At 42.8% G+C, this 24,564-nt stretch overlaps 1 protein-coding gene and 1 long non-coding RNA gene across 2 annotated transcripts in view; one reads left to right on the forward strand and one right to left on the reverse strand.

Moving 5' to 3' along the window:
• Positions 1–24,564, forward strand: part of LOC110835426 (uncharacterized) — a 93,809-nt gene that overhangs the window by 65,669 nt on the left and 3,576 nt on the right. The gene's annotated exons all lie outside the window — the stretch shown is intronic.
• The window catches only part of LOC147873623 (uncharacterized), a 180,779-nt gene that overhangs the window by 17,095 nt on the left and 139,120 nt on the right, over positions 1–24,564 (reverse strand). Inside the window, exon 3 of the long non-coding RNA XR_015535449.1 lies at positions 19,277–19,497. This is a non-coding gene — a long non-coding RNA (uncharacterized LOC147873623). The remainder of the gene's footprint in view (positions 1–19,276; positions 19,498–24,564) is intronic.

The raw sequence follows: 24,564 nt of genomic DNA on the forward strand, positions 1-24,564 counted from the left end.
TCTTTCTTCCTTTACCCGTTCCCTCCTTTCTTCCATATTCATTATCATTTCCTTTCAGCCAGGTGCTCGCAGCGGTCGTAAGCCTCAACTAAATGGCTAACAGCACCTCACTGGCTAACTACGCGTTTCATCTGGCCGGTTCTGCTGTGTTCCAATACCACTGAACCACGAAAGTGAGACACAGTACTTGTTAGATACTGTCTCAGACTTGACCAATGGCGGGCTTTTGTTTCCATGGTAATGAACCAACTTGTTCCATAAAATGTGAGCGTACTTTCAGCTTCTCAAGGATTCAGCTCCATGGAGTTAGGCTGTTTTAACACTCATAAGAGCATTTGTGTTGATCTGTTTATAATGAAGGCATTCGACTTGGATCCGTTATGTTTAAAAATGAAATTACTCTGAAGGAATATACAGACGCATTCCCCCAGAAATACGATCACGAATGTGACACGTGTGTAATGGCCGTGTTGTGTAGAATAACCACCACCACCTTTCCCCGACCTGCGGCCGTCCTAATGAGGTGTCTTACTTATAAACTGGTCTTGCTTGGTTTTTTATTACACGCTGAAATCAGATCGTTGTATACGCGGGGCCTGAGTTTCTGAAATCATGAACTTTAATATCCCGTGTGATGGCTTAACTGTAATTATCTCTAATCGACTGACTTGGAGACCATAAAAATAACCTGTTAGCAAAGTAAGTGATCAAATAATTACGTAACTAAAGAACTCTCTTCCTAAATAACAACAAATTATTTGAGAAAGCAACCAGTAAAAGAAGGGAAAAAAGTGATAGTGGAACCACGGTTCCGGAGAATTTGACGTAAATACGTCTATACGGAAAGGAAGTTTATATATTGGCTTTATTCTAAATATTTCCTTTATACATGCTTTACAATTGCGTAAAGTTTGATTAAGACATTGCTTATTTAACTTCAATTAGTTAATGTAAGGTAAGGTAAGGTAATTTAATGGAATGTAATGGAAAGTAATGTAGGTAAGGTAAGGTAAGGTAATTTAATGGAAGGTAATGTAAGGTAAGGTAATGTAATGAAATGTTTTATAGGTAACAATAATGCCGAGTAAACAATTGACGTTTCCAAGGTAACATAACAATGCAGTTACACTTTTTCGTTTCACTTTTTGCCGAATGAAATTTACCCGAAAATATAGACGTATTTACGTCAAAAAAGCTAATAAGTTACGCTCATGTGACAGAAGAAATGTTCGATGCTCAAGCCATATTTTTGACATTCAGAACTCTGTACTACCCTGTTTCTTTCCTTAGAAAGGCGTCTCTCTGTTTAATTACGTACTATGTTACAAAGGCGTTTGCAAGTATGGACTCAGCACTAGGGCGAAGTCAGTGGTCAACTCCACTCCCCTGTCGACTTATCCTGTGGAAAATATAGGAATCTGATCTGTCCCCAGAGTCGTGGTGAAGAGAAATACCTCTGCTTGTGCGAACCTCGGTGGTCCAACCTGTGCCCTTGTCACAATACCGATTGATGTATCCGGCGTCTGTAATTTTTCTTACAAAACTACTCGTTTTATTGAAACATCATTGAATTTGGCACTCGAGCAGAACAGGTGTCAAACATTAGCCATGAAGTTACCCTGCATCATATTCTCCACAACCTACTTGATCCAAGTCTCCTACTCAACTCGTCAGCTCGTTTTGCGTTATAAGATCTTTATTTATTTTCCCCCGTTCTCTGTGAATAATCTGTTAGGCAAAGAATGACGTGTTATAGCACACAACAAATTCCTTGACTATTCGCTTGTATGGTCACGGTGGTCTAGCGGTTAGAACGCTGGCCTTGTAATCCTGGGGTCTCGGGTTCGATTCCCGGCGGTGCCCGAATTTATAACTTGTGTTGGGCAAGGCCGTGGTCTAGGCAACACGGAGTTCTCCTCCGGGGGCTTCCCCGGTTTCTCCGTGGCATCCCAACAATTACTCCATTCACACACAGAAGAAGGCAATGGCAAACCACTTCTGGATCATCTGCCAAGAACGTATATGAACAGGTCCCAGTCCGAGAAAAGGATGGAAGGATCCTGTTCATATGGACCTGTCGTCAGACAGAATACTAAATAAAAAAAATCGCTTGGAAGATTTTTACACAACCTGTCACAACTTATGGCAGAGTACTGCATTGCCGACACCTGTCCCTGCCACTAGTCGTGGCGTCAATTCTTGTACGTGCCTTTGTAGCTTTTGAACGTATGTACATAAACCCATATGATGCACTGCCTGCCTCTTTCCCGGTAATATTTCATACACTTACGGTCTAGACTTAAGTAATTTTACCTACCACGTCGAATAATTTCTCTTTGGATTCTAGTCATTAATAAATATTATTAGAGTGGTAGGGTGTTTTTAAATGAACTGTGGAGTTATGACCCATACTGCTTTGAATGTTCAGTAATTGAATAACAGACCACGAACGGTTTATTTACATTCACGAAAAAAGAAGAAAAATATAAATAAATATTTAGTGTAATTCTTACAACGGTTTGATGTATATATTGATTAAATGTGGAGAAAACAAATGTTGAAACAAGTTATGTTGTATGATTATCGGGTGTTAAGCCCAGAAAAAGTTGGCCAACACGGAGAGAATCAGCTGTAGCAGTTGAAACGATCGTCTCCTGTTTCCACTTGCAACAAAATTTTAGCGCTCTGCAAGAAAAGTTCAAAGCTGCAGTGTAATGGTTCTCGATTGTACGGGACCTGAGTACGAAGATGGCTGTCTTTTTGATTAAATTAAGTAAGTTTGCCCATTGCTTAGTACGGGTGTAAAACGTGGTCTGTCACATTAACCGAATAATACTTTCACAGGCCCGTGTAACGTGAGCAGTAAAATATTTGCTATTGCCACTTAATTTTGCTTGTCTTGTGTCCAGTTTCGTACAGCTATGTTTTGTACAGTTCGTCTGTACAAATAAATATGCCTTTTTCATGTCGTATCTCAGGTCCAGCATAAGTTCATCAGGCTATTACATTCTAGCAGAAGGACGCAACTTCGCTACCAAGACTTGTTTCCTAAAAGCAATTATACAGCAAGGATGAAATAAATCCTTCTTATTGCCTCATCTACTTGCTACTTAAGGAATTAGACTTATAATAAACAAGTTTATGACTAGTGGACACACGGCGTAACGGTACAGTCGTGTGACATCTTCATGAGATATAATTTTCAGTCTCGGCTTCCAGCATAAATACACAGCGTGGTACAGCCTCACGGCTTTAACCTCGACTCAGCTGCAGTGTTTAGACCGTGGCCTGTTAATAAAAAGCGGTCCGGGGGGGGGGGGGGGGGGGGCAAAGGAAAGTAATTTAGGATTCGAAATTTTCACGGCGGTGAGTCCGAAGATGGACATCTTCTGGGTTGTAGTGCTGTGTACTCTGGTAGAAGTTTACCGACATTTCAGAGGTCCCTCCTGCCTCCAACATCAGGTCGATCACGACGCTATAACCCACAAGACAGCCGTCTTTGGAATGTAAAATTAAAAAAATATATAAGGAAATAAAGAGTGCAAGGAAGTTCAGAAAGAAATAAAAAGTTTAAGTTTGCAAATAAACGTGAATGTGTGCTGATGTGGTAAATTCAGGGCCGAAATGATGCCCCCGGGGCAGTGCCGGCCGGAGCTGCAGCGTGAAATTGGAGCTAATAACTTGTAGTGCTCGAGACTTTTTGTGTGTCCGCTGTTGCCCCACTTGAAGCCCCAGTAAGTTCGCCCTACATTATGACAAGCGGTTTAATGCGGGTCGACCCGCATCAGAAGCATCCATTCGTATGTCGTCGGGGACCGTGCAACGTTTAACAGTGTCATCCTTTTTCTTTCCTCAGTCGGCTGAGATCCTCACTAGATCCTGCACACCCCAGGTCCTTTGCCTGTAGCGTCCAAGAGGCCGAAGGATTTTCGGCACACGCCATCTTGATCTGCCCTGCTATGACCCAGTGTATGGAGTAGCAATAAACCACAAACGTAAGGCAGAATGCCATCAGCACCATCGAACCAACATTACACCAAGGTACAATGATTTGTGGAGCACACCCCTTCGTTAGCAGAATGACAGGATCTCTTTGACGAAGAACGCCACTTGCATTTACAAGATTAGTGATCGTATGGGCTCGTTGCTCGCCTAATGATACATCATAATACAGAGGGAACACCGTGGCAAAACGTACCCCCCCCCCTCCGTTTCCTTCTTACCGATTCAATTTCAGAATCATTGACCCCGAGAGGAAGAGAAATGTTTATCTTTAATTATCAAACGATAACGCAAGAGTGGCGTAAAATCAACAAGGCTGGCTTTCAAAATCTAATGTCCGCGTTAATTTAAAACATGGCTGATCTGGCTGTAAGGGGGCGAAAGGTTTGTTGGTACAACACGGTCCCAGGCAAATTCTGTCCACCCCTGCCCTTACCTTCAAACCGGTAACTCGTTGGAGCTGAGGCCTTGTTGAGAAGAAAGTACTCACTCAACTGTTCTAGAAATTCCTAACTCTTATTCCAAATCGAATGTTCATCACCGTGTTAATAAGAGCTGGCCACTGGCGAACCACTTGAATTTAGCTTAAACCTCGGACGTTTCTCACGACCACAAAGTTGGAAACGTTTGTTGATTCGCGCGAGTGCTACATGTCCTGCCCATCTCATCCTTTCTAACCTAACCTAATGAATGAATTGTTCAGACTCCGACTTACGTGCTTTCTCCACTGTCTTGTTGCTTCAAAACCCATCTGTCCATGTTTCCATTCCGGAAAAATTCCGTGTGCGTTTCTCGCCTGTATGTCCTGCCTATCGTAACACCTGTTACAGCGTGTGGTTGCTTCGTGTACGTATCACTTCAGCGTATTTCGGTACGTACATCTCTTTTTTTTCCGAGCGCTTTGTGTGTTACCATAGACACGCTAATTTGTCATGACTTCAGTCATTTTTGCCGCTCAGTTCGACGCTCTTCTGTCCCCGATCAGGTGTTAGGTGTCGACAGTGACAATATTTCTTCCTCGCCCACAAGGTTTTCTTGCTTAGAAGCCAGTATGAAGATTCAGTACTTGCATTTATTTGTGTGGCCGTCTGTTTCAAGTTCTCTACACAAAACAATAATTTTGCCTGTTGGTTTGTATGGGTGCGAAACATGGTCTCTCACTCAGAGGGAGGAACACAGATTGCAGGTGTTTGGGAACAGGGTGTTTGGGCCTAGGAGAGAAGACGATGTGGTATGGAGAAAACTGCATAATGACGAACTTAAAAATCTGTTTCCTCCCCCAGTATTGTCAGGGTGATTAAGTCGAGAAGAATGAGATGGGCGGGGCATGTAGCGCCCTTGGATGGGACAAGAGGTGTGCACCGGGTATTGGTTGGGAAGCCTGAGGGGAAACGACCGCTGGGGAGACCTAGACGTAGATGGGAGGATGTCAGGCGGGATCTATGGGAGATAGGAGTTGAAGGAGAGTGGATTTCATTGGCCCAGGACAAGGTCCGGTGGAGGGCTTTGATTAATTCGGTGATGAGCTTTCGGGTTCGGTAAGCCAGCTAGTTAGTTATATTTATTCCTCTGGAAACAGCATTGTAGGTGTCGCATTTCATGGTATTCTGGCTACGTCACTCCAGATCTAGCTGATCGTATTTTATTGCTGGAACAGAGGTAGTTGAGTCAGTTTTCTGATAGACTGCGGGCTGGACTCTCGGGGTTACGTTCCCGGCGGCGACAGGCTATTTTTTGTTGCAAGGGAAACCTTCCTGTTGTGCAGTCTTAGTTAAAGACGGAATCCTTTGTTTTGGTTTTCAAATTTTGCTTCATACTACATTCTGTGCATTTCATATGAGTGATACCTCAAGATGCAGGATTTCTGTACTCTGTTCATGTTCTCTGACTTGTCAGTTTGTTTAGGTTATAATTAAGCCCTTGAAGCATTATGCCCACTTGTTGCCATATAGTCAGCACACTCACGTGTGGAATATAAACATTCCGAACAACCGGAAACCACAAGAAAGGGAAACAAATGAATGCGCCCACGTTGTTACTCAAAAGAGTCCGTGACATTTCCGGTTTGTGTGCTGCAGTGTATGTTAAGAAGATTTGGGAAGCTGAAGCCGCCATTTCCGACTGGAGTACGCGCAATAGTGACTCAAGGGAATTTATATTTGAAGTGGCTGCTTCCAGACGCCTCCAAGTTAGTTGGATATGGAGGGATATTTTAGTTTCTTACGAGGTCTTCAATTCTTTTTCTCAATGTACAATGAGACGTGAAAAGTTTGTATTCGTTTCTGGCTTATTCAACGACTCAGACTGTACAGAGTAGAATGGTAAGGCAACTAATGAACTGGAATAATTACGGAAGGAAACTATTATGGGCTAATTAAAGGAATTATCCCGCCAAGTACTTGCAGGGGCTGAGGATACCAACCAGAACCCTCGGACAGGGTAACATGTCTCCCGGTCGGAATTTGAAACCAGGACTTTCGGAATACGAACTCTGTATTTTATATGGAAACTTGCAATGCATTGTAAGATTTGAGGTTTTCACAGCGGTGAGTATGAAGATTTCTGTCTTCTGGGTTGTTGCGCTGTGTAGTCTGGTCGATGTTAACCAACGTTTCAGAGGTCATCGTGATGAATCACCCTGAAGACGGAGGCAGTATGACCTCTAAAACGTTGGTAAACATCGACCAGGCTACACAGCGCAACAACCCAGAAGACAGAAATATTTGTGATGCGTTCTCTTACGCTTTCGCTGCTACTGAGCGTACTGCAGAGAGAACATGACACTATCCCTGAAGCTAGTAGTCGGCCAGCTGGCTAGGAGATTCCCTGCCGTTTGAGGGATCCAAATCTTCTTCTCAAAAGTCCGCCACTGATCCTCGCTGGTACGTTATCGTTTTCATCGACGGCTCGCTGTTCAGATTCGTGTTAACATTAGCATGTCTGGTGCGTGTGCTTCTCCAGACACTTCGCAGGATCCAACTCTCTGGTGAGATTAACAGAACAGTCATGAATTATGCAATCGGAGGATGGTATAATGCTGGCATTTGCTTGTAGGGACTGAGGAAAGCCATGAAGACCCGAACTGAAGGCTAACCCCTACACCGCCACTGTTGATGTGTTCTATAGATAGTACTCCCGAGGGCTCCACGTATGCAACTCACTACTTGCGTTTCGTGGGCTTGAGAAAAAAATGATTTATCGCGGGATTTGGTTACACGAGGGGCGCATACAGTAGCCGGCAGACAGGGAGACCGCGTTGAATATGGAACACGAGATGGAGCGTGGCCCTCTTCACTTGTCTGAACGGACAGACTTCGAAATGACAGAAGAGAAAGAATGAATGACTTGATTTATTTTTAGTGTCAGAGAGACTTTTCCCTTTCATAACCGAATGGAGTCGTCGTTTAACTGTGCATAAAGTGTGTCTCTTATTGCACAATTAATTACAATCAAAACTTGAAATTAAATGCATTACCCTGGACGTTATTCTTTAATATTTTCTCAGGTACTCATATTTCCATGGCAACGCATCATTTTGTTGCAAGCAGCACGTGTAGTGTATAAGACACGGCGAGGAACGTAACTATTATTGATCTCATTTACGAATTAATCCAGACCAAAACTTAGTATTTATTTTTCAGTTCGTTACCCTCATAATATTTGGTGTTGTGGGTCTAGATAAAATCACCGAAACCCTCTGTTTTCCGATGAGAGGGCTTTCAGCTGAGGCCTGAAGACTGAATTGTCGCTGCAGAACACCGCATAACGTATACCTGCTGTCCTGGGGGCCAATTAATGTGCAGACCGTAACACTCAGGCAATAAAAAACATAAATAATGCTCAGAACAGGTCAGTCGGCATGTGCAATGAGATGATAGCCAATAAGCCAGAGGTTTATGTAATGCCCTTAAGCACAATTCCTTCAGCTGACTGTAGAATATCAAATGACCATTGAGGATACCCAGTGTTGTTCCTCAAAACTTCCTCTGCAAAGGGACATCCTCCTCCCCCCCCCCCCCCTTTAAAGTAAGAATTACTTCAGCTGCAACAATGGGCGATGTGACATGTACGTGAACTTGCACCTGATCTTTTTGAAGCTGACCAACGAAAAAGCCAACTAAGGGCGGAGTCCTGCGCAAGCACAAGACATCGTCCCTTGCTAGGTAACACCATTCCTACGTACGAAACGCATTGCTGGAAATGGTAAACAGAGTCTTATAACTAAAACGAGAATTTGCCTACGCAAACGGGATTGTGTCGTGGCGGGAGCCTCGATCATTCAAACTAGGGTCTGTTGATGCTGATGGGAGGTTATCCCGTCAGGCAACTTGTCCTGATAATTTTGGTTCGTTGGTTCTCTGGGGTTTGAACCCAGAGAGGGAGGGGCCGTTTCGGCTGAAGGCCTCTGCGGCTTGGGGGGGGGGGGCCTCCGTGATCGGGGTGGCGGGCCGTGTCCCTATTAAATTATACCCTGGCCCCCTCCCCATATTAACGTAAATCTTTTTCCAAACGCCGCCCCTCCAAGGCCAATATCAAAATTCAAAATTAATTGTCTATACCTCGGCACGACCACATCGGCTCTGAACTCCACATAACCTCTAGTTCAGCAGGTAATACTGTTTCACTCCAGGGAATAAAGCGGTCCCAGTCACCCTGATACACACGCATTTTAATTTATGGTCGAGCCTCACAGTGTGTTGACGCTACCACATCGTCACTCTCTGTGTCTTTAGGTCCCTGTAATCACGTATAAGACATATATAGGTCTGCTACATTATCTCGTGGTCATGCATACACTACTCGTAGGCAGTAATTCCAGTTTCAGGCTGAGACCTTCTAATCAGTGCCCAGTGAATACTTTGAATATTTCTCATTCTGTCGGCTGAAGTGTCTCCTGTTACCTGGCGTTCGTCAACCGTACATCAACTGGTCACCGACAGTAAAGAAGTGAACGCGTGATATTTGTGGCGCAGTCATAAAAATTTTACCTTTGCCTCTTGAGATGATGTAAGAGCTGGAGATCCCCCACACACTTGCATGAGCACCTATCTCACTGGGAATTCCTTTCTCAGCCATTTCCTAGTATACAGAAACATCCGTAGTTCTTCATGTGACGTGTCCGTCATTGATGACCAATTTTTGAACAAAACTGAAATGTGTCTACGAAGTTTACTAGTACGTCAACAACAACAAATCCAATGAAAATCCGTTCAGCTGTCCTCAGACTGGCAGTATGACGAAGCGTTGTTGTAACTCTCGGTTAGAACAGCGCCCAGAAAAAGAAACATGTCCGCAATCTTATAATTACATCTGAATAGAACACGTACAATAAACGTCATGCAAACAATAACACTAGATTTCTCAACAGAAATATTTTTCCCATAATTTTCACATTTAGTCTTTTCTTTTACATTATAATATTTCAGACAAAGCAAAATTTGCGTCAGTTCTGGAAATTTTAAGGGCCAGAACAATACCGAACGTCTCGTTATCACGCGAGTATGCTTTCGTGATTCACAATACATTGACACGTGACAATATGAGCTGTCTCAAGACATGGGAGATTTGAGTAAGGTATCTGCCGACCAGTCGACTGTAAAATAAGGTACATTACGAGACACCAACATTAACCTAACAGGAACGGGTGCTCAGCCCGGTCGGGCCACTACGAACGCCGTGTCTGCGCCGAGTCTATTAAAACTCCATACAAAATACAGTCCGCAGCTTGTGACGGCCACAAGTGGCTCCGTTTGCGCCCGGCCTTACAGCACAGACTTCGGCCGCCACACACCGGGTCGGGCAGTGAATGGATCCAGCACAGAACGGGTGACGCAGAGACCAGGTAAGGCAGAGAGAGGGCGCGAATTTTGAAAAAAAAAAATTAAAAAATGTTCGAACAAAATTGGAATTAGTGCAAAAAACGCACAAAACAAACATTTTTTCAAGAATTTCAACTTCAAAAAATATTCCGGTTAATACGTTTTTATGACATTTACGACCATTTTTAAATTCTTGAAATTTTTTTGAATTTTTAGAGTCGCTCCATCAGACATTCGAACCGGCAGAGACCGGATCCCACAGAGAGAGGGTAAGGGAGAGACCTAGTCCTGAAGGAACCGGGACCGGAAGAGACCGGGTGCGAATTTCGAAAAAAACACTTTCAAATTTTTTTTTTAAAATTGTTCAAAAAGAGCAAACAAAAAATTCTATGTCAAAACATTTTTCAAAAAAATTCGAACATTTTCCCTTTAATACGTTTTATATGACATACAACATATTTTTTAAAAAATTAAACGAATTTTGAAAATTTTTCGAAACTTGAGAGCCGTTCCACAACACTTCCGGATCAGCAGAGACCGATTCCAGCAGAAACTGTTTCTGGTAGGAATCGAGTAGGAAAAATATTGAAAACAAATTTTAGTTTTTCAAAGTTTGCAAAGAATCAATAATTTCTGGGAATTATATAAAACGACCACAAATTTATGAAATATTTGAAAAAAAATTGAAATTGAAATTATTCAAATTTCTTTAATTGTGTGTGTGTTTTTAGACAATTTAAGAAATTTTGGATTTCTTCAATTTCAAACAAATTTGAATTTTTTTCAAAATATTTCCTAAACAATACCTAACAGAACCGGTCTCTGACTAATCCGGTCACCGACAGACTCGATCTCTGCCTCAAACGGTCCCTGCCGGACTCGGTCTCTGTATTGCACTGTCTCTGCTTCAGCCAGTCTCTGCCTCACATGGTTTCTGCCGGACACGGTTTCTGCATTACCCGGTCTCTGATTCAACCTGAAAAAACCGGACACGGACTTTGTAGAGACGCTTAGTCAGAGAGCGGCTAATAGAGACCGAGTCCGGCACAAACCGGGTCCGCCAGTGTTACTTCGGCAGAGACCGAGTTAGATAGAAATCGGGTTGGGAGAGTTTTGAAATAAATATTAAAATTTTCAAATATTTGAAACAACGTCGTAAATGACATAAAAAGTATTAAACGAAATTCTTGTAAAAAAATTGAAATCGGAATTTATCAAAACTTTTAATTGTCTCCGCATTTTGAACGTTTTCCCTCATTTTTTGATTTTTCGAAAATTTTGATTTTTTTTTAGAAATTCTTATAAATGTCATGAAAAGCGAAAATAAATAAAAACATTTGAAATTTTCGGGAAAAAAAAGAAGTCGGATTTTTTTTAAAAAAAATCGTTTTGTGCGCTTTTTGGACATTTACCCTTTTTTTCATTTTTTGAAAAATTTTAAAAATATTTTTTTAAAAAAATTCTCCATCCTGAACGCTGCCAGAACCGGTGTCTCTATCACAGGGTCTCTGCCGCACCATGTCAGTGAAGAACCCGGTCTATGCCGGACTCGATCTCTGCACGAATTATTCTTTCTATGAGCCGATTTCAGCCAGGGCGTCTCTCCAAATCCTGGTTCAATAGAGACCGGGAGAGGCACAGAACGAGTCAAGCAGACACTGTGGGCTCAGACCCCGATCTAGCAGAGTCCGAGTGAAGCACAGGCCGTGTCAAGCCGATCTCTGAAACACCACGTCTCAGCGACTTCACGGCGGTGACAGACAGGTTCTATACTACATGACGACGTCTTTGATGAGCACGGTTTCTGCCTGTGCCAGACTTTACAGCACCCGGAATCTGCCGGACACGGTGTCGGCTGTGTCCGGTTTCTGATGTGCCCTGGATATTCCTCTCCCAGCCTCTGCATATTCTACTATCTTCCGCAACCGTTCTCTGCCGGAGATGCTGTCTGGTGGGTGTTACGTGTATGGTTGACAGACCACCAAAATTCGAAAAACTATCAAAATTTTCTAAGATTTGAAAAACGTCGTAAATGTAACTAAAAAAGTATTAAAAGAAAAATTTTCGAAATTTTTGAAAAACAAATTTTGAATGTGAAATTTTTCAAATGTTTTTGATTTTGTGCGCTTTCTGGACAATTTCCAGAATTTTTTGATTTTTTGAAAATTTTGAAATTTTTCAAAATTCCCCCACCTTATGCCTTGCAGAACCGGTCTCTGTCGGACTGTTTCTGATGTACTGTGTCTCTGAAGAATGTGGTCCGTGCATGACTCTGGGTCTGCACGGACCGGTATCTCCATGAAACGGCTCTGACTTGCCGTCACTAAACATCTCTGGAGCAGTAGACGACACGTAAGGCAGAGACACTGTCCAGCAGAGAACGAGTCCTGCAGAGGCCGGTTGGTGCAGTCACAGAGGCAGGCAGCAACCGGGTGAGATAGAGGCAGAGTTCTGCAGAGACAGAGAGAGGCATTAACCGGGTTTGGCAGACATCTCTTGGGGACATTTTAGAAAAAAATTCAAAAATTTTCAAATTTTCGAAAAATCAAAAAATGCTGAAAATTATCTGAACAGCGCACAAAACCGAAACATTTTGAAAATTTTGTAAAAAAAATTTGAAAGTGAAAATTTTCAGATTTTTTGGTTTTGTGCGCTTTTTGGACGATTTTAGGTTTTTTTTAAAATGTTTTGAAATTTTTCAAAATTCCCCCACCTGATGCCTTGCAGAACCGGTCTCTGTCGGATTGTTTGTGATGTACTGTGTCTCTGACTAATGCGGTCTGTGCATGACTCGGGGTCTGCACGGACCGATATCTCTATGAAACGGATCTGAAATGCCGTCTATAAACACCTCTGGAGCACCAGACGACATTGTTAGGCAGAGACACTGTCCAGCAGAGAACGAGTCCTGCAGAGGCCGGTTGTTGCAGACACCGAGGCAGGCACCAACCGGGTGAGATAGAGGCCGAGTCCGACAGAGACAGAGAGAGAGGCATTCACCGGGTTTGGCTGGCATCTCTTGGACAGATTTTAGAAAAACAATTCCAAATTTTTAAAAATTGTCGAAAAATCAAAAAATGCTGCAAATTGTCTGAACAGCCCACAAAACCTAAAATTTTTGAAAATTTTGAAAAACTATGTAAATGAATTTTTTTTGGTTTTGTATGCTTTTTGGACAATTTCCAGGGTTTTCTGATTTTTTGAAAATTTTCAAAATTCCCCCACCTGATGCTTCGCAGAACCGGTCTCTGTCGGACTGTTTCTGATGTACTGTGTCTCTGAAGAATGTGGTCCGTGCATGACTCGGGGTCTGCACTGACCGGTCTCTCTATGAGACGGCTCTGACTTGCCGTCTCTAACACCTCTGGAGCAGCAGACGACACGTAAGGCAGACCCTGTCCAGCAGAGAACGAGTCCTGCAGAGGCCGGTTGTTGCAGACACCGAGGGAGGCAGCAACCGGACACGGTGTCGAATGTGTCCGGTCTCTGATATGCCCTGGCCATGCCTCTTCCAGCCAGTGTTACGTGTGCGGTTGATAGACCATCAAAATTTGCAAAGATTTTAAAAACTTCGTATCACAAAAAAGTCGGAATTTTTTAAAATTTCTTGGTTTTCCGCGCCTTTTGTATGTTTTCCTTCATTTTTGATTTTTCGAAAATTTTGAAATTTTTTAAAGTATTTTAAAAAATTTAAAAATGGTTATAAATGTCATAAAGGCGAAAATAGGTAAAACAATTTAAGTTTTCGAAAAAAAGTAAGTCGTATTATTTGAAGAAATTTTGTTTTGTGCGCTTTTTGGAGTATTTCCTACATGTTTTTCATTTTTCGAACATTTTTAAAAAATTTAATTTCTTTTTAAATTCTCCCCTCCCGACTCCTGCCAGAACTGGTGTTTCTATCACAGGGTTTCTACCGCACCATGTCAGTGAAAGACCCGGTCTCTGCCGGACTCGATCTCTGCATGAATCATTTTCTCTATGACCCCGATCTCTGCCAGGCCTTCTCTGCAAAACCTGGTTCGATAGAGATCGGGTGATGGACAAAACGAGTAACGCAGAGACCGGGTTAAGTAAACACCGAGTCAAGGAGACACTGTGAAGCTCAGACCGTGTCAAGCCAATGTCTGAATCACCACGTCTCTGCGATTTCACGTCGGTGACAAACACGTTCTGTACATGACCATGTCTCTGATGAGCACGGTCTCTGCCGCACCCGGTGTCTGCCGTATTCGTTCTCTGACGAGCCCTGTTTATATGATGATACTCTCTGATGTGCCCGAGCTATGTCTCTCCCAGACTCAGCCAGTCGTAGTCTATTCCGCAACGGGTTTCTGCCGGAGATGTCTGGTGTTTCGTGTGTGGTTGATAGACTAACAAAATTCGAAAAAAAATTCAGAATTTTGGAAAACGTCGTAAATATATAATTTAACGAAAATTTTTCGAAATTTTTGGAAAAAATTGAAGTCGGAATTTTTCAAAACTTTTTAATTTTGTGCGCATTTGGACATTTCCCTTCATTTTTAGAAAATTTTTAAAATTAAAAATTTTCTAAAAATCGAAAATGCTGGAAATGGTCTAAAAAGTGCAGAAAACTGAAAAAATTGACAATTTTCAACCCTACATTTTTCAAATATTTCGAAAAATTTTGTTTTGTTGTTTTTAGGCAATATCCTGCATTTTTTTTATTTTTCGAATTTTTTTTTTTTTCCCCAACATTTTCTCTACCGGATACCCAACAGAACCAGTCTCTGACGGTCCCGTCCTCTGTCTCTGAATCACACCGTATCTGCCTCACCCGGTCTCTGCTTCAACCTGTGAAAACCAGACCCGGTCTTTGCAGATACTAGTCAGAGATCGGGTGATGTTTCAGGAATTCTGTTTTAATAGGCATTCCATTCCGAATAATTTGCTTGTCGGATTCTTCCTTATATTTTATTAATATTTTAGTTGTTACAGTATATATATATAATAATTTACAGTTGGGAACACGTAATTTGGAATTATTATTATCATCTGGCGTGGTGCTGAATCCTTCATAGTTTTATCTGTCTTTTAACACCGGCATTCTAGCTTTGCTGAAAACACTGGTCATAACCTGAAGTCATGTTGAAGAACGCACAAGTTTTCTGCGACAGTCCACATAAAATATCTACGAAGTAATTAGTAATGCTAGGGGCAGAACCTTAATGGGAGCTAAATGTGAAAACTGCGAAACACATCCTTACGCTGGTTTCTAGAAAGTCTTCTCCAGGTATCCGCGGACACTCGTGCCACCCTGCGGCGGGGTCCGGTACTGAAAGGATTCTGACGAGTAACTGAGACACGAAAACACGATCTAATTACCCAGAGTCAGTAAAGACACGATCCACTGAAACTGCTCATGTCGGCCATTTGTGGACCAACTTTCATCAGCGAGGGTTTCTGTATATTGACGGGCTAAGGAATTCAAGACGTGTTCAATTCTGGACAGGGCGCAGGAGTACTTCTGTTCGTCACAAAGTCCGGACAGTCTGTTAGGTTCATTCGGATTCCTCTACGGTAGGGCCTTTCTATTGGACTAAATTGGCTGAAGCATCGAACTGCGGAAAATTGACGAGTATCTTTATCTCCACTGCCCCTATACGCCAATCGACTAGGGCACAACGACTGGGGTTCGATTCTCGACAGGAGGAGAAGATTCTTTTCACCTTTACTTACACACCGGGTTTCGAATTTCCGAACACGTGGAACCTCACTCCCATTGTCCCTACTGCCTCTGGATACCACCCATTTACAGGCCATTTTGAATATGTTACGGTAGGCATTTGTATTCCTGTGCGATGATGGAAATTTGGGAAAATGCGGAAGTCTGATTTGTATTTCGTTACTGGCCATAATTAAACCATCCCCAAAACGTTTAGTGCACACGTCGAATTCCAAATTTTATTCAAATCCGTCGCGTAGTTTAGGAGATAAAGCACGAGACCGACAGGCATGACCTCTCCACTATTCATTGTTCTTCTTTGTGTGTAAAGCTGCTTAAGATTTATTCTAACTCTGTTTAACACACCGCCCACAGCTTACTTGGCCCAGTAGCTGAGAGACGGGGCACAAACTAAATTTACATGTGAAGGCAGCGAGTAGTAATGGACGCATTCTCATAGAAATTATCGTGGGAAACCGAAAAGAGGATACGTTCTGCTCGTCCACACAATCCGGCAATTCCTCTCCTCTCGTGCGTTATTTTCTTCAGATATCGACTTGAAAGAAGGGGTTCACACATAACAACAATAATGATGTTGTTTAAATTATACATTTTTTTTCCTTCCAAAAGCGTTTTATGCATGCTTTAATTAGCTATCCGCAAGATCTCTACTGTTCTTTTTCGACGAAATAAAAAGTCACGAACGTCACGACTGGGAACCTGTGGGCCGCGAGCCCTGCAGGGAAAACTACTGTGGAACAGTTACGTGAGGACTTACTTCCTACACTTGATCTCATAACCCGCGTTGGGGCTGCCAGAAGGCGTTAGAAACTCATGCACGTTTTAAAAGTTTGGAACGGTTCTGTTCGCATCAAAACCAGCTCGAAGCCAGTGAAACAACTTAATGAAACGAAAGTGTGTACTTAGTATCGCGCTATTATTCATGTCATTCTACTCGTGTAAGATTGGCTGAGGTTGTGCAACGTATGTGGAAGATTAAAGAAACTTTTGTAACGAAACGCTGTAAGAAAAGAACCTCGCTGCCTACTTTATTTAAAGTAAATGGTTCCATGAACAAAATATAATTTTTTTTTTCATATTGGAGGTGATTTTATTAGTGAGGGGGAAAAAATGCCGTGTGATCACAAAGTTTCCACTAAATGTTCCAGCTCCACTCGCAGAGATTAGCTTTATGTGTTTACATAGCACACTCATCTTAACAGCGTAAAGCAAAAGCTCGCCTGACTACAACCTTATACACAATGAGGACTAATACTTTCGAAATGATCCAGAAAGCAATTGCGGCTTGCTTAGAACTTCACGCCCTTACCACTCCATACGGACACCACCGAGGGCATTTCCTATAACTCGGAATCCAAGCATGACAGACTGTCCTGGGGTTTTCACCTTACGAGTAAGTTCTATATACCTCCGAAACTAAGAAGCTACAAGGCGAAATTTATTAGTTTCGGAGAGGAGAGACCACTAAATGAGGCCACAGCCCCGAAAATTGTCCTGTATAAAACAATTCAAAACCTCAACGCACCTCCTCGTTGGCCAAACCTGTGTTTTTAATCCAGAATTATCTGAACGGCAGATCATACAGAAAGTATGGACACTTAAGAAGTCAGACACACTTCAAGGGAAGTGAGAACTTGGGGCACAGACGGAGATACGATGATGATATTAAAATGAATCGAAGTAAAATATGGTGTGAATGTGTAAACAGGATTTGACTGCCTTAAGAGAGGATCCTTATGCGTGATTCTCAAATCGTGTTTGGTAACAGACGTTCGTAACATGCTTATTCTGTATTCTTTCGGCATACAAACACGGAGGCCAAATGAAACAAACAGAATATTAAGTTTTTCCTTTAGTAATGATTAAATAACGAACCATTTGTTATAGGCAGGTGAAATTAAGTAAAAAAGACATTATAAACATGCCTATACATTCTGTGTGAAACATTTATCCTCTCAAAATGCGATTCCAGTGCAATAATTTGATCTTAAAAGCTGCAGGCACAGATGCCTGTGGTCTTGCATGTAGTGCTACTAGTCTCTGTCGACTTTTTCGCCCTGATGATAGAGGCATTAAGGACCTCTAAAATATTTGCTGCCGCGAGAGAACTTGATATATCAACCGCGATGTAGTTACGTTCTACGTCACTCACATAAGCAAACAGAGGCCTGTGTAACGTTTAACGTCTTACAGAACACGAAAGCCGTAACAGTTTTCCGTATCCTGTCCAGCAGTTTGCCTAGTATATTGTCAAGTCTCGTTGTGTTCTCAATTCATAACATTTATATTCAATCGGTAGTTCCTGTTACTAGCATCGGAGGGGAAAGTGGAGTTGCTACTTTTAATATTTTGATCCTGAGATTACGACCCCCCCCCCCCCCCCGGCCTGAAGTTGCTCGGATTCTCTAGGGAGTCCTAGAGCCACCACGTCTGATATGATATATATACTGCAATATACTGACCAGAACCGATATAGCAGCTTCTTACACGTGAGGGTTGTTTCTATAAAATCGAGGAATATGTCACGGGCGGGTCTTGTAACACGGGTGGGGGAGGTGAGAAGTGTGCGATTAATTTTAATCCAAAATCAGAAAAGTAACCAACTCAGAAAATAAACGTGGGGTTGGGAGGTCGTGTGGATCTAAAAGAGATAAAATGACAGGTGAATGGTGAAGACGGTAAAATGAACAGCTTATAATTTGTTTATGTTAATAATCATATAAAGTTGGACAAACAAGCTTTTGTGAACAGAGTAATGACAATTTTGGTTTCGTAAAAGCAGTGGAATTCCTTGACTAGCTAAGCGACTATCAGCTTCTCAAGGACTAAATTCCAAGGAGATGCCTGGCCGATATTATCTTCTGTATGTACGATGGATTTTGGAACCAGGACCAGTGGTGTACATTCAGAGGTAGCTTCAAAGTTGAAATTACGGAAGGCAAATACGGGTCAGATTGAAGATATTTCGATATATCTTCATGAAAACTGTTTCGGAGATGAAGAATGGTGGACAAACGGAAGGCACTGCCTCTCTTGGTAAAACAGTCGGATAATATAATACAACGAAACATTAAAATTGCCTTTAGGTTGTTTAAATCAATTTGTGAAGGTGTTGGTGAGATTCTGACACTCTCCAGAGATATCCGGCCTGTTACAATGCAATAATTATGTGGGTGTGACTCGTCTTTCAGATCTAGTGGAAGTTGTCTGGTGAAGACATGAGTCCATATACGATTTCATCTTTACCGACGACGTGTAATAACACACAGCATGAAAGAAGGGCTAAATTCTCTTTAGAACTAGTTTAGAAGGCGGACATTCGTATATCTATGTGCAACTTTAAAGGGTCTGTAATTTGATGGGAGGACAAAACAAGTCGGAAGATATAGCAGCTCAAAACAACGAGTAGGAAACAGTTACCTTAAACAGTCTTCTTTACAACTCACATTCATCATTCATTTTAATTATGGTTTGACACGTGGATGTGCGGCTGAGTGGCTAGTACACCTGATTCGCATTCGGGAAGTCCTGAGTTCAAATCTTGGCTCGGGAATAGGCTATTCTGACAGTAAATTAGCCACGACCGTTTCCTTCCATGCCCCTTCCAATTCTATTGACAATATTGAAAATGTATGTAAATAAAATAAAACATCTGAGTCATTTTGGGGTTAAGCCGGGGGACAGGGATATTATTCCCGGCAGAGGCAGGGATTTTTCGGGTTCAAACAGCATATAAGTCACTTGGTAATACCTGGAGATAAAGTAGTAGGAGCGTGATGCTTATAGTTCCTCTCCATCTAACATCGAGTTGCTGGCATGTCCCACAAATCATGGCATCGCGTTTATGCAGTGGTTTTCCACCCTCTTGGTGGCTGAACTGCATGGCTAAAGCATGCATTTTCGGACCAAAAGCCTCGCATTCGATTCTCCTTAGTACTCTGTTCTCTTGAAACTTGCGTCTTCACTCCCAGCCTGAAACAACAACAACAACAAATGCATTGACAGTGTTGAAAAACAAATTATGAAGAGAACATTTTAATCTAAGACAGAGGACTGGCGGAAAGATGGAGACAATTACGTAACGAGGTGATCACAGTTCACGTAATAGTGAAGTAGGCTGAGACATGCAGAACGCATGCGCGAAAAGGATGTGCAAAGAACAACTGAGCAGCAGAACCCGAATGAAATAGTATGTACAGGCCGTGTATAGATGGAGGTTATTATTACACTAATCAATGTTTAGGATATATGATGTGAGGACGTTTCAGGACGATCGCCCAGAGTACACGGCGCTACAACCCAGAACACAGCGATCTTCCTAATTGAAGGTACTGTCCTGGGTGAAGGGACTGAGTCAAACCACTAAGAACCTGTCATATAGCCGGTCTCTGGACCGATATTTGAACAGGGGACCTCCAGAATAATAAGCAGGAGTCGTAATCTCTTGGCAGGAACACCGAAGTGCAGGGAGGAGAACTTGCTCTAACGCCACTTTGTCCCTGGAATACCCGATGACTGACTCCAGGCTTGCGTGCGGAGACGCTACTGTTGGGCTGATACAAGCCAAAATACCCAATATTTTACTCATTGGAGAAGAATCCTTCTTGGAAAGCTCCTGTTCTATCAATTAGCATAACATTCCCCTAATATCAGGACACGAAATGCTCGGAAGTCGTCGGAAAATGTTTTTGTTGGAACATCAATACGAAATGTGATCAGAATCTGCTCTGTAGTTTCGAATATGTAATAGGGCACGACCTTACTATTATGCGTGCACTTCATGAGCAGAAGGCAACAGTGATATCATGCGGTTTGCGCAACTCCTGGCTTAGTATTCCATTTGCCAGTCGTTTGAGTAACTGCGAGTATGTGGGTGTTGGTACTTCATATTCATGCCGAAATGGAGAGTGAATTCCGTCACAGCCTTCTAGACCAACGGCCTGCCAGATCGTCTGACGCGATCTGCATGCAACGACAGCGATAATTAATAGTAGTTACTACCACTGCAGATAAAAGCCTCCCAAATTATTAGCACATTATCAGCGTTGTCAGAATCAGCACCATTCGACCTTCAAAACACGATCTCCAGGAATCATGATTACTTGTAATTGTATTAGGAAGATGTCTCTGCTGGTGGCATATCCACTGCAGTACCTACAGACCCCTTATTTACAAACTGATAGTCGTTCAGTTTGTCTAGAGATTTGAAGTCTTTAATGGGACGTGAATGTTCATCACCGTGTTCACAACAGACAATAACCTCTGAGCCAAGTTCCAAACCCTGAACTTCCTGAACAAGAAATAAGAGTAAAGAGGAAGACAAAATGAGAGAGAGAGAGAGCAAGGATCTGCTTTGAAGCTGTCGTTGCCTGTCAAAAAGATATTAGCCTGGAGATGAACCGCGAATAACATTAATTACGATAAAGGTGGTACAGATCGAGATTCGAACCCGGCGTCCTCCGACGTGTTGCCGCTGCACTAACCTGCTGATTTTCAGCATTATCCCCACCTTGCTACTTATTCTTGCAGAGCAATATACACTGTATTTCCAATCTGATTACTGTGCATGCCCTTCGGCCATAAAACATTCTGAGCTGTGCACGAATAGAAACTTAAAATATGTTTTTATTTAATTAAGAACACGGACCCAAACCACACATCCATTATAATTGAGCACATGATATCAGGCTCAATTTCTCGCTGTAAGGAGGAGAGGCATCCAGCGAACGCGGCGTTCACGTTCGGCCGGTGAATATTGATACATGGTCCAGCCAGTGGGGGTCAGTCTTGTTGTTTGCGTGAGGGAATTCTCTTCTTCTTCTTTTCTTCTTCTTCAGCATCAAGTCTTGCAGATCTCATTGTATTCGTGCAGGCGTCAGAGGGATCAGACCGAGAACTATACTTAGCGGTAATGATGATGGGAGGGGGAAGGAGAAACAGGTCGCTCAAAGATACCGATGAGGCGATACCAGTCAGCAAAACCGTGCGATTCTTTGCTTCACGCGGTCTGTACATTCAGGAGGCGAAGTGTTTTACAGTCGACACCTACAGGCGATACCACCATTTTGTGGCAAATACTTGCAAGAGGTTATATTTGCAATCGAATGGCGGCTGTGTTTGGTATCATTCACGGCAGGAAATTTAAAGATGGAAGGTGGAATGACCAACAGTGGTATAACGTCCATACCAAGTTTCATGAAATCCCGGCAGTTGAGAAGTTGTCGCTGAGTTGCAGACGCGCGGATGTAACACCATCCGAAGTATGAGATTTTATTTGGTGAAGAGAATCAGCTGTAAAACGTAGTAAGCAGCGTAATTCAGCATCAGGAACACGTAACGAGGTGCAACGCCTCTTATTTTAGGAACGCGACACTTACACAGCCTTGGGGGAAAGTAGTTTGATTTCATATGTGGGCGTATCTTATAATGTCTCACTGTGCTAGAACACGGGTGACTTCGGCAGGTGCTATTTTTCGTCCGACGGAAGGAGAACCATCCCACACACACACACACACAAAAAGGCTGCTTTAGCGATGGTCTGAGTACTGACATCGCAAAATACCTGCTAGCAGGCCTTCCCATATACACGGCCCCGAATAAAAGGTTCCAATTACAAGTCCGTGATGACGGGGAACCACGAAGAAAAGTTTTACAAATTTAACAATTCTGATGGGGGAAACCATAAGGGAATTTATCGCTTTTGTACACTGGATCTCTGATATTATGCTTTGTAGAGGAGTCGCTGAATGTATCAGGCATAATAAGATAAGATTTCAGGTTTTCACAACGGTGAGTATGAAGATGTCTGCCTTCTGGGTTATTGCGTCGTGTAGTCTGTTAGACGTTTACCGACGTTTCAGAGGTCTTGCTGCGTCCATCATCAGGGCGATCTCTGAAACGTCTGTAAACGTCTACCAGACTACACGACGCAATAACCCAGAAGGCAGCCATCTTCATACACACGCCATAAAAACCTCGAATCCTACATGTTCATACCTAGGCTGTCAGAATTGCAGTATCATGACATACGCTCGAGGTCGTGATAATTTTTATTTTTATTTACCTTATAATAAATATAAAAGTCTTCCTTTTTCTTCTTTTACTCTTGTTTTCCTTTTTAGAAATATTTCCACGCATTGGTGAGAAAATTGTAGCGGGGGCGGGCAGAGAAAATAAAATAAATAAATAAATAGAGTAAAGAACAGTAACAAGCTGATGGCGATGAAGGGCAGAATGAACCAGAAGAAAGGAGGCGGGCATGGACGGGGGGGGGGGGGCAAAACTTCCCACGGGCCTCTGCACACGATACTTGAACACATCTGTGTGGTTGGAGTTGCCAGGCAGGCTTCGACAGCTCACTCACTCCTCGCCTCTGCCTCCGTATCCAAATTCTGGGTCCCATGGGACACTGAGGAAACTCTTCCTTGGGTACGGAGACCGGGACAACGAGCTGGGCGTTCACTTCAATCTAGCGCCGAGGTAATGAATACGTGGAGTCATCTCCACTTTCCGAAACTGTTCTTATCATGGAGATGAAAGACAACTTTCCTGTTCTTCAGCTCGTCTTCACGTAACGAAGACTTCAACTTAATAATTCTTCCTCTTTTTTGTTTTACCTACAGCAATTTTCATGTCAGTCTATCTTCTTCGGTTTTCCTTACGGTGAGTTTACGAAAATTTACCACCTCTCCCACGCGTTCTACACGCCTTTCCAACTCAACGTTCTTCATTCGATCATCATAGTATTTAATAAAACTACAAGGTACGATCATTCTCATTAATAGACGTCATTTTTAAATCTTGTTACTTGCTGTACCTTACGCCCTTTTTCTCTTAACACTTTGTTCTCGTTCAATTTTCTTGCACTAGAACGACAGACCAGTTTGTCAGCCACAAATGTTACAGTTCTGTGTGTCCAAACCCTAGGTTCGTTGAGGGAATAAATTTGGCGGATTTCCTTAAGAGACACCCTTCACGCATGCGTGCCCAGACCCACTTGCGAGACTTGACAGTGTAGCAATCAATAACCGATGCGATCACACCTTTCAGTTTCGTTCATGTGACGTAACAGATGACACGTACGTTCACGTGGAGGTGAACGGAACGCAGACCGTGGAAGTAGGAGCGGCACAAGTACACAGATCGGCACAGACGCGTGTAGGTCAAACCATCACTACGTTAGAGACTGCACGAAATGCTCTTGAAGGCGCACAGATGATGAACTGGTTTCATCCAACTGACAGCTGGGTCTAGATGCGACCTCTTGTGGATGGATTATGAAGCTCCTCGCCGGTGATGGCTGTCTTCTGGACTGTAGCACCGTGTAGTCCGGTAGCAAGGGCCTCTGAAAAGTCGGTAAAACTTTTTCCAGACTACACGGCACCCCAACCCAGAAGACAGCCATCTTCAGACTCACCGCTGTAAAATACTCAAATCCTCCTCGCTCATTTTCTTATTTGCAACGTCCCATGACCCAATGAAAACCGGAAGACCATCTATTCTAAGATCTGTCATAGCTTTTACGCGGTTCCTCAACGCATGATTGCTTCGACTTCAAAGGGATTCCTTCCGTTTCAGGGCTGAACTCCCATACATCCCATTCAGCAGAAATTCTTTTCGCAAAGGACAAACTGTCTGATAGGATCTCTTCCACCGGCAGCGCTACAGTCCCTAGTCAGAACATGCCATGGTCTTCAGTCAGACACAGGCACACCCTCGATTGTTGTTCTATCTTAAGTGTGAGACACTCATCAGGAAACATTATTCGATGATCACTTAGTCCACTAATGCAGCAGGCTGTTCTCGTACGCATACAAGTCACGTAGCAGCCAGAGAGCGCCATTGTCAGTGTTCTGCTACATCCGGTGCGCGCCGATCGGCCGGGCATTCTCCGTACCTCACGTCACGTTGTGACCACGGCATCAATAAACTCACAGTCGAGACCTGCTCTGGGGTCCACCGAACCTCCTACATTCTGTTCTCCTTCATCTTTTGACGCTAAAACTTCGTATGAATTTCACATCTCCCACGCATGCTTCA

The sequence above is a fragment of the Zootermopsis nevadensis genome, unplaced genomic scaffold (genome assembly GCF_977971745.1).
Source record: "Zootermopsis nevadensis isolate Lab colony 2312 unplaced genomic scaffold, Znev_1.0 Znev_ptg000017l, whole genome shotgun sequence".
Classification (NCBI taxonomy): domain Eukaryota; kingdom Metazoa; phylum Arthropoda; class Insecta; order Blattodea; family Termopsidae; genus Zootermopsis; species Zootermopsis nevadensis.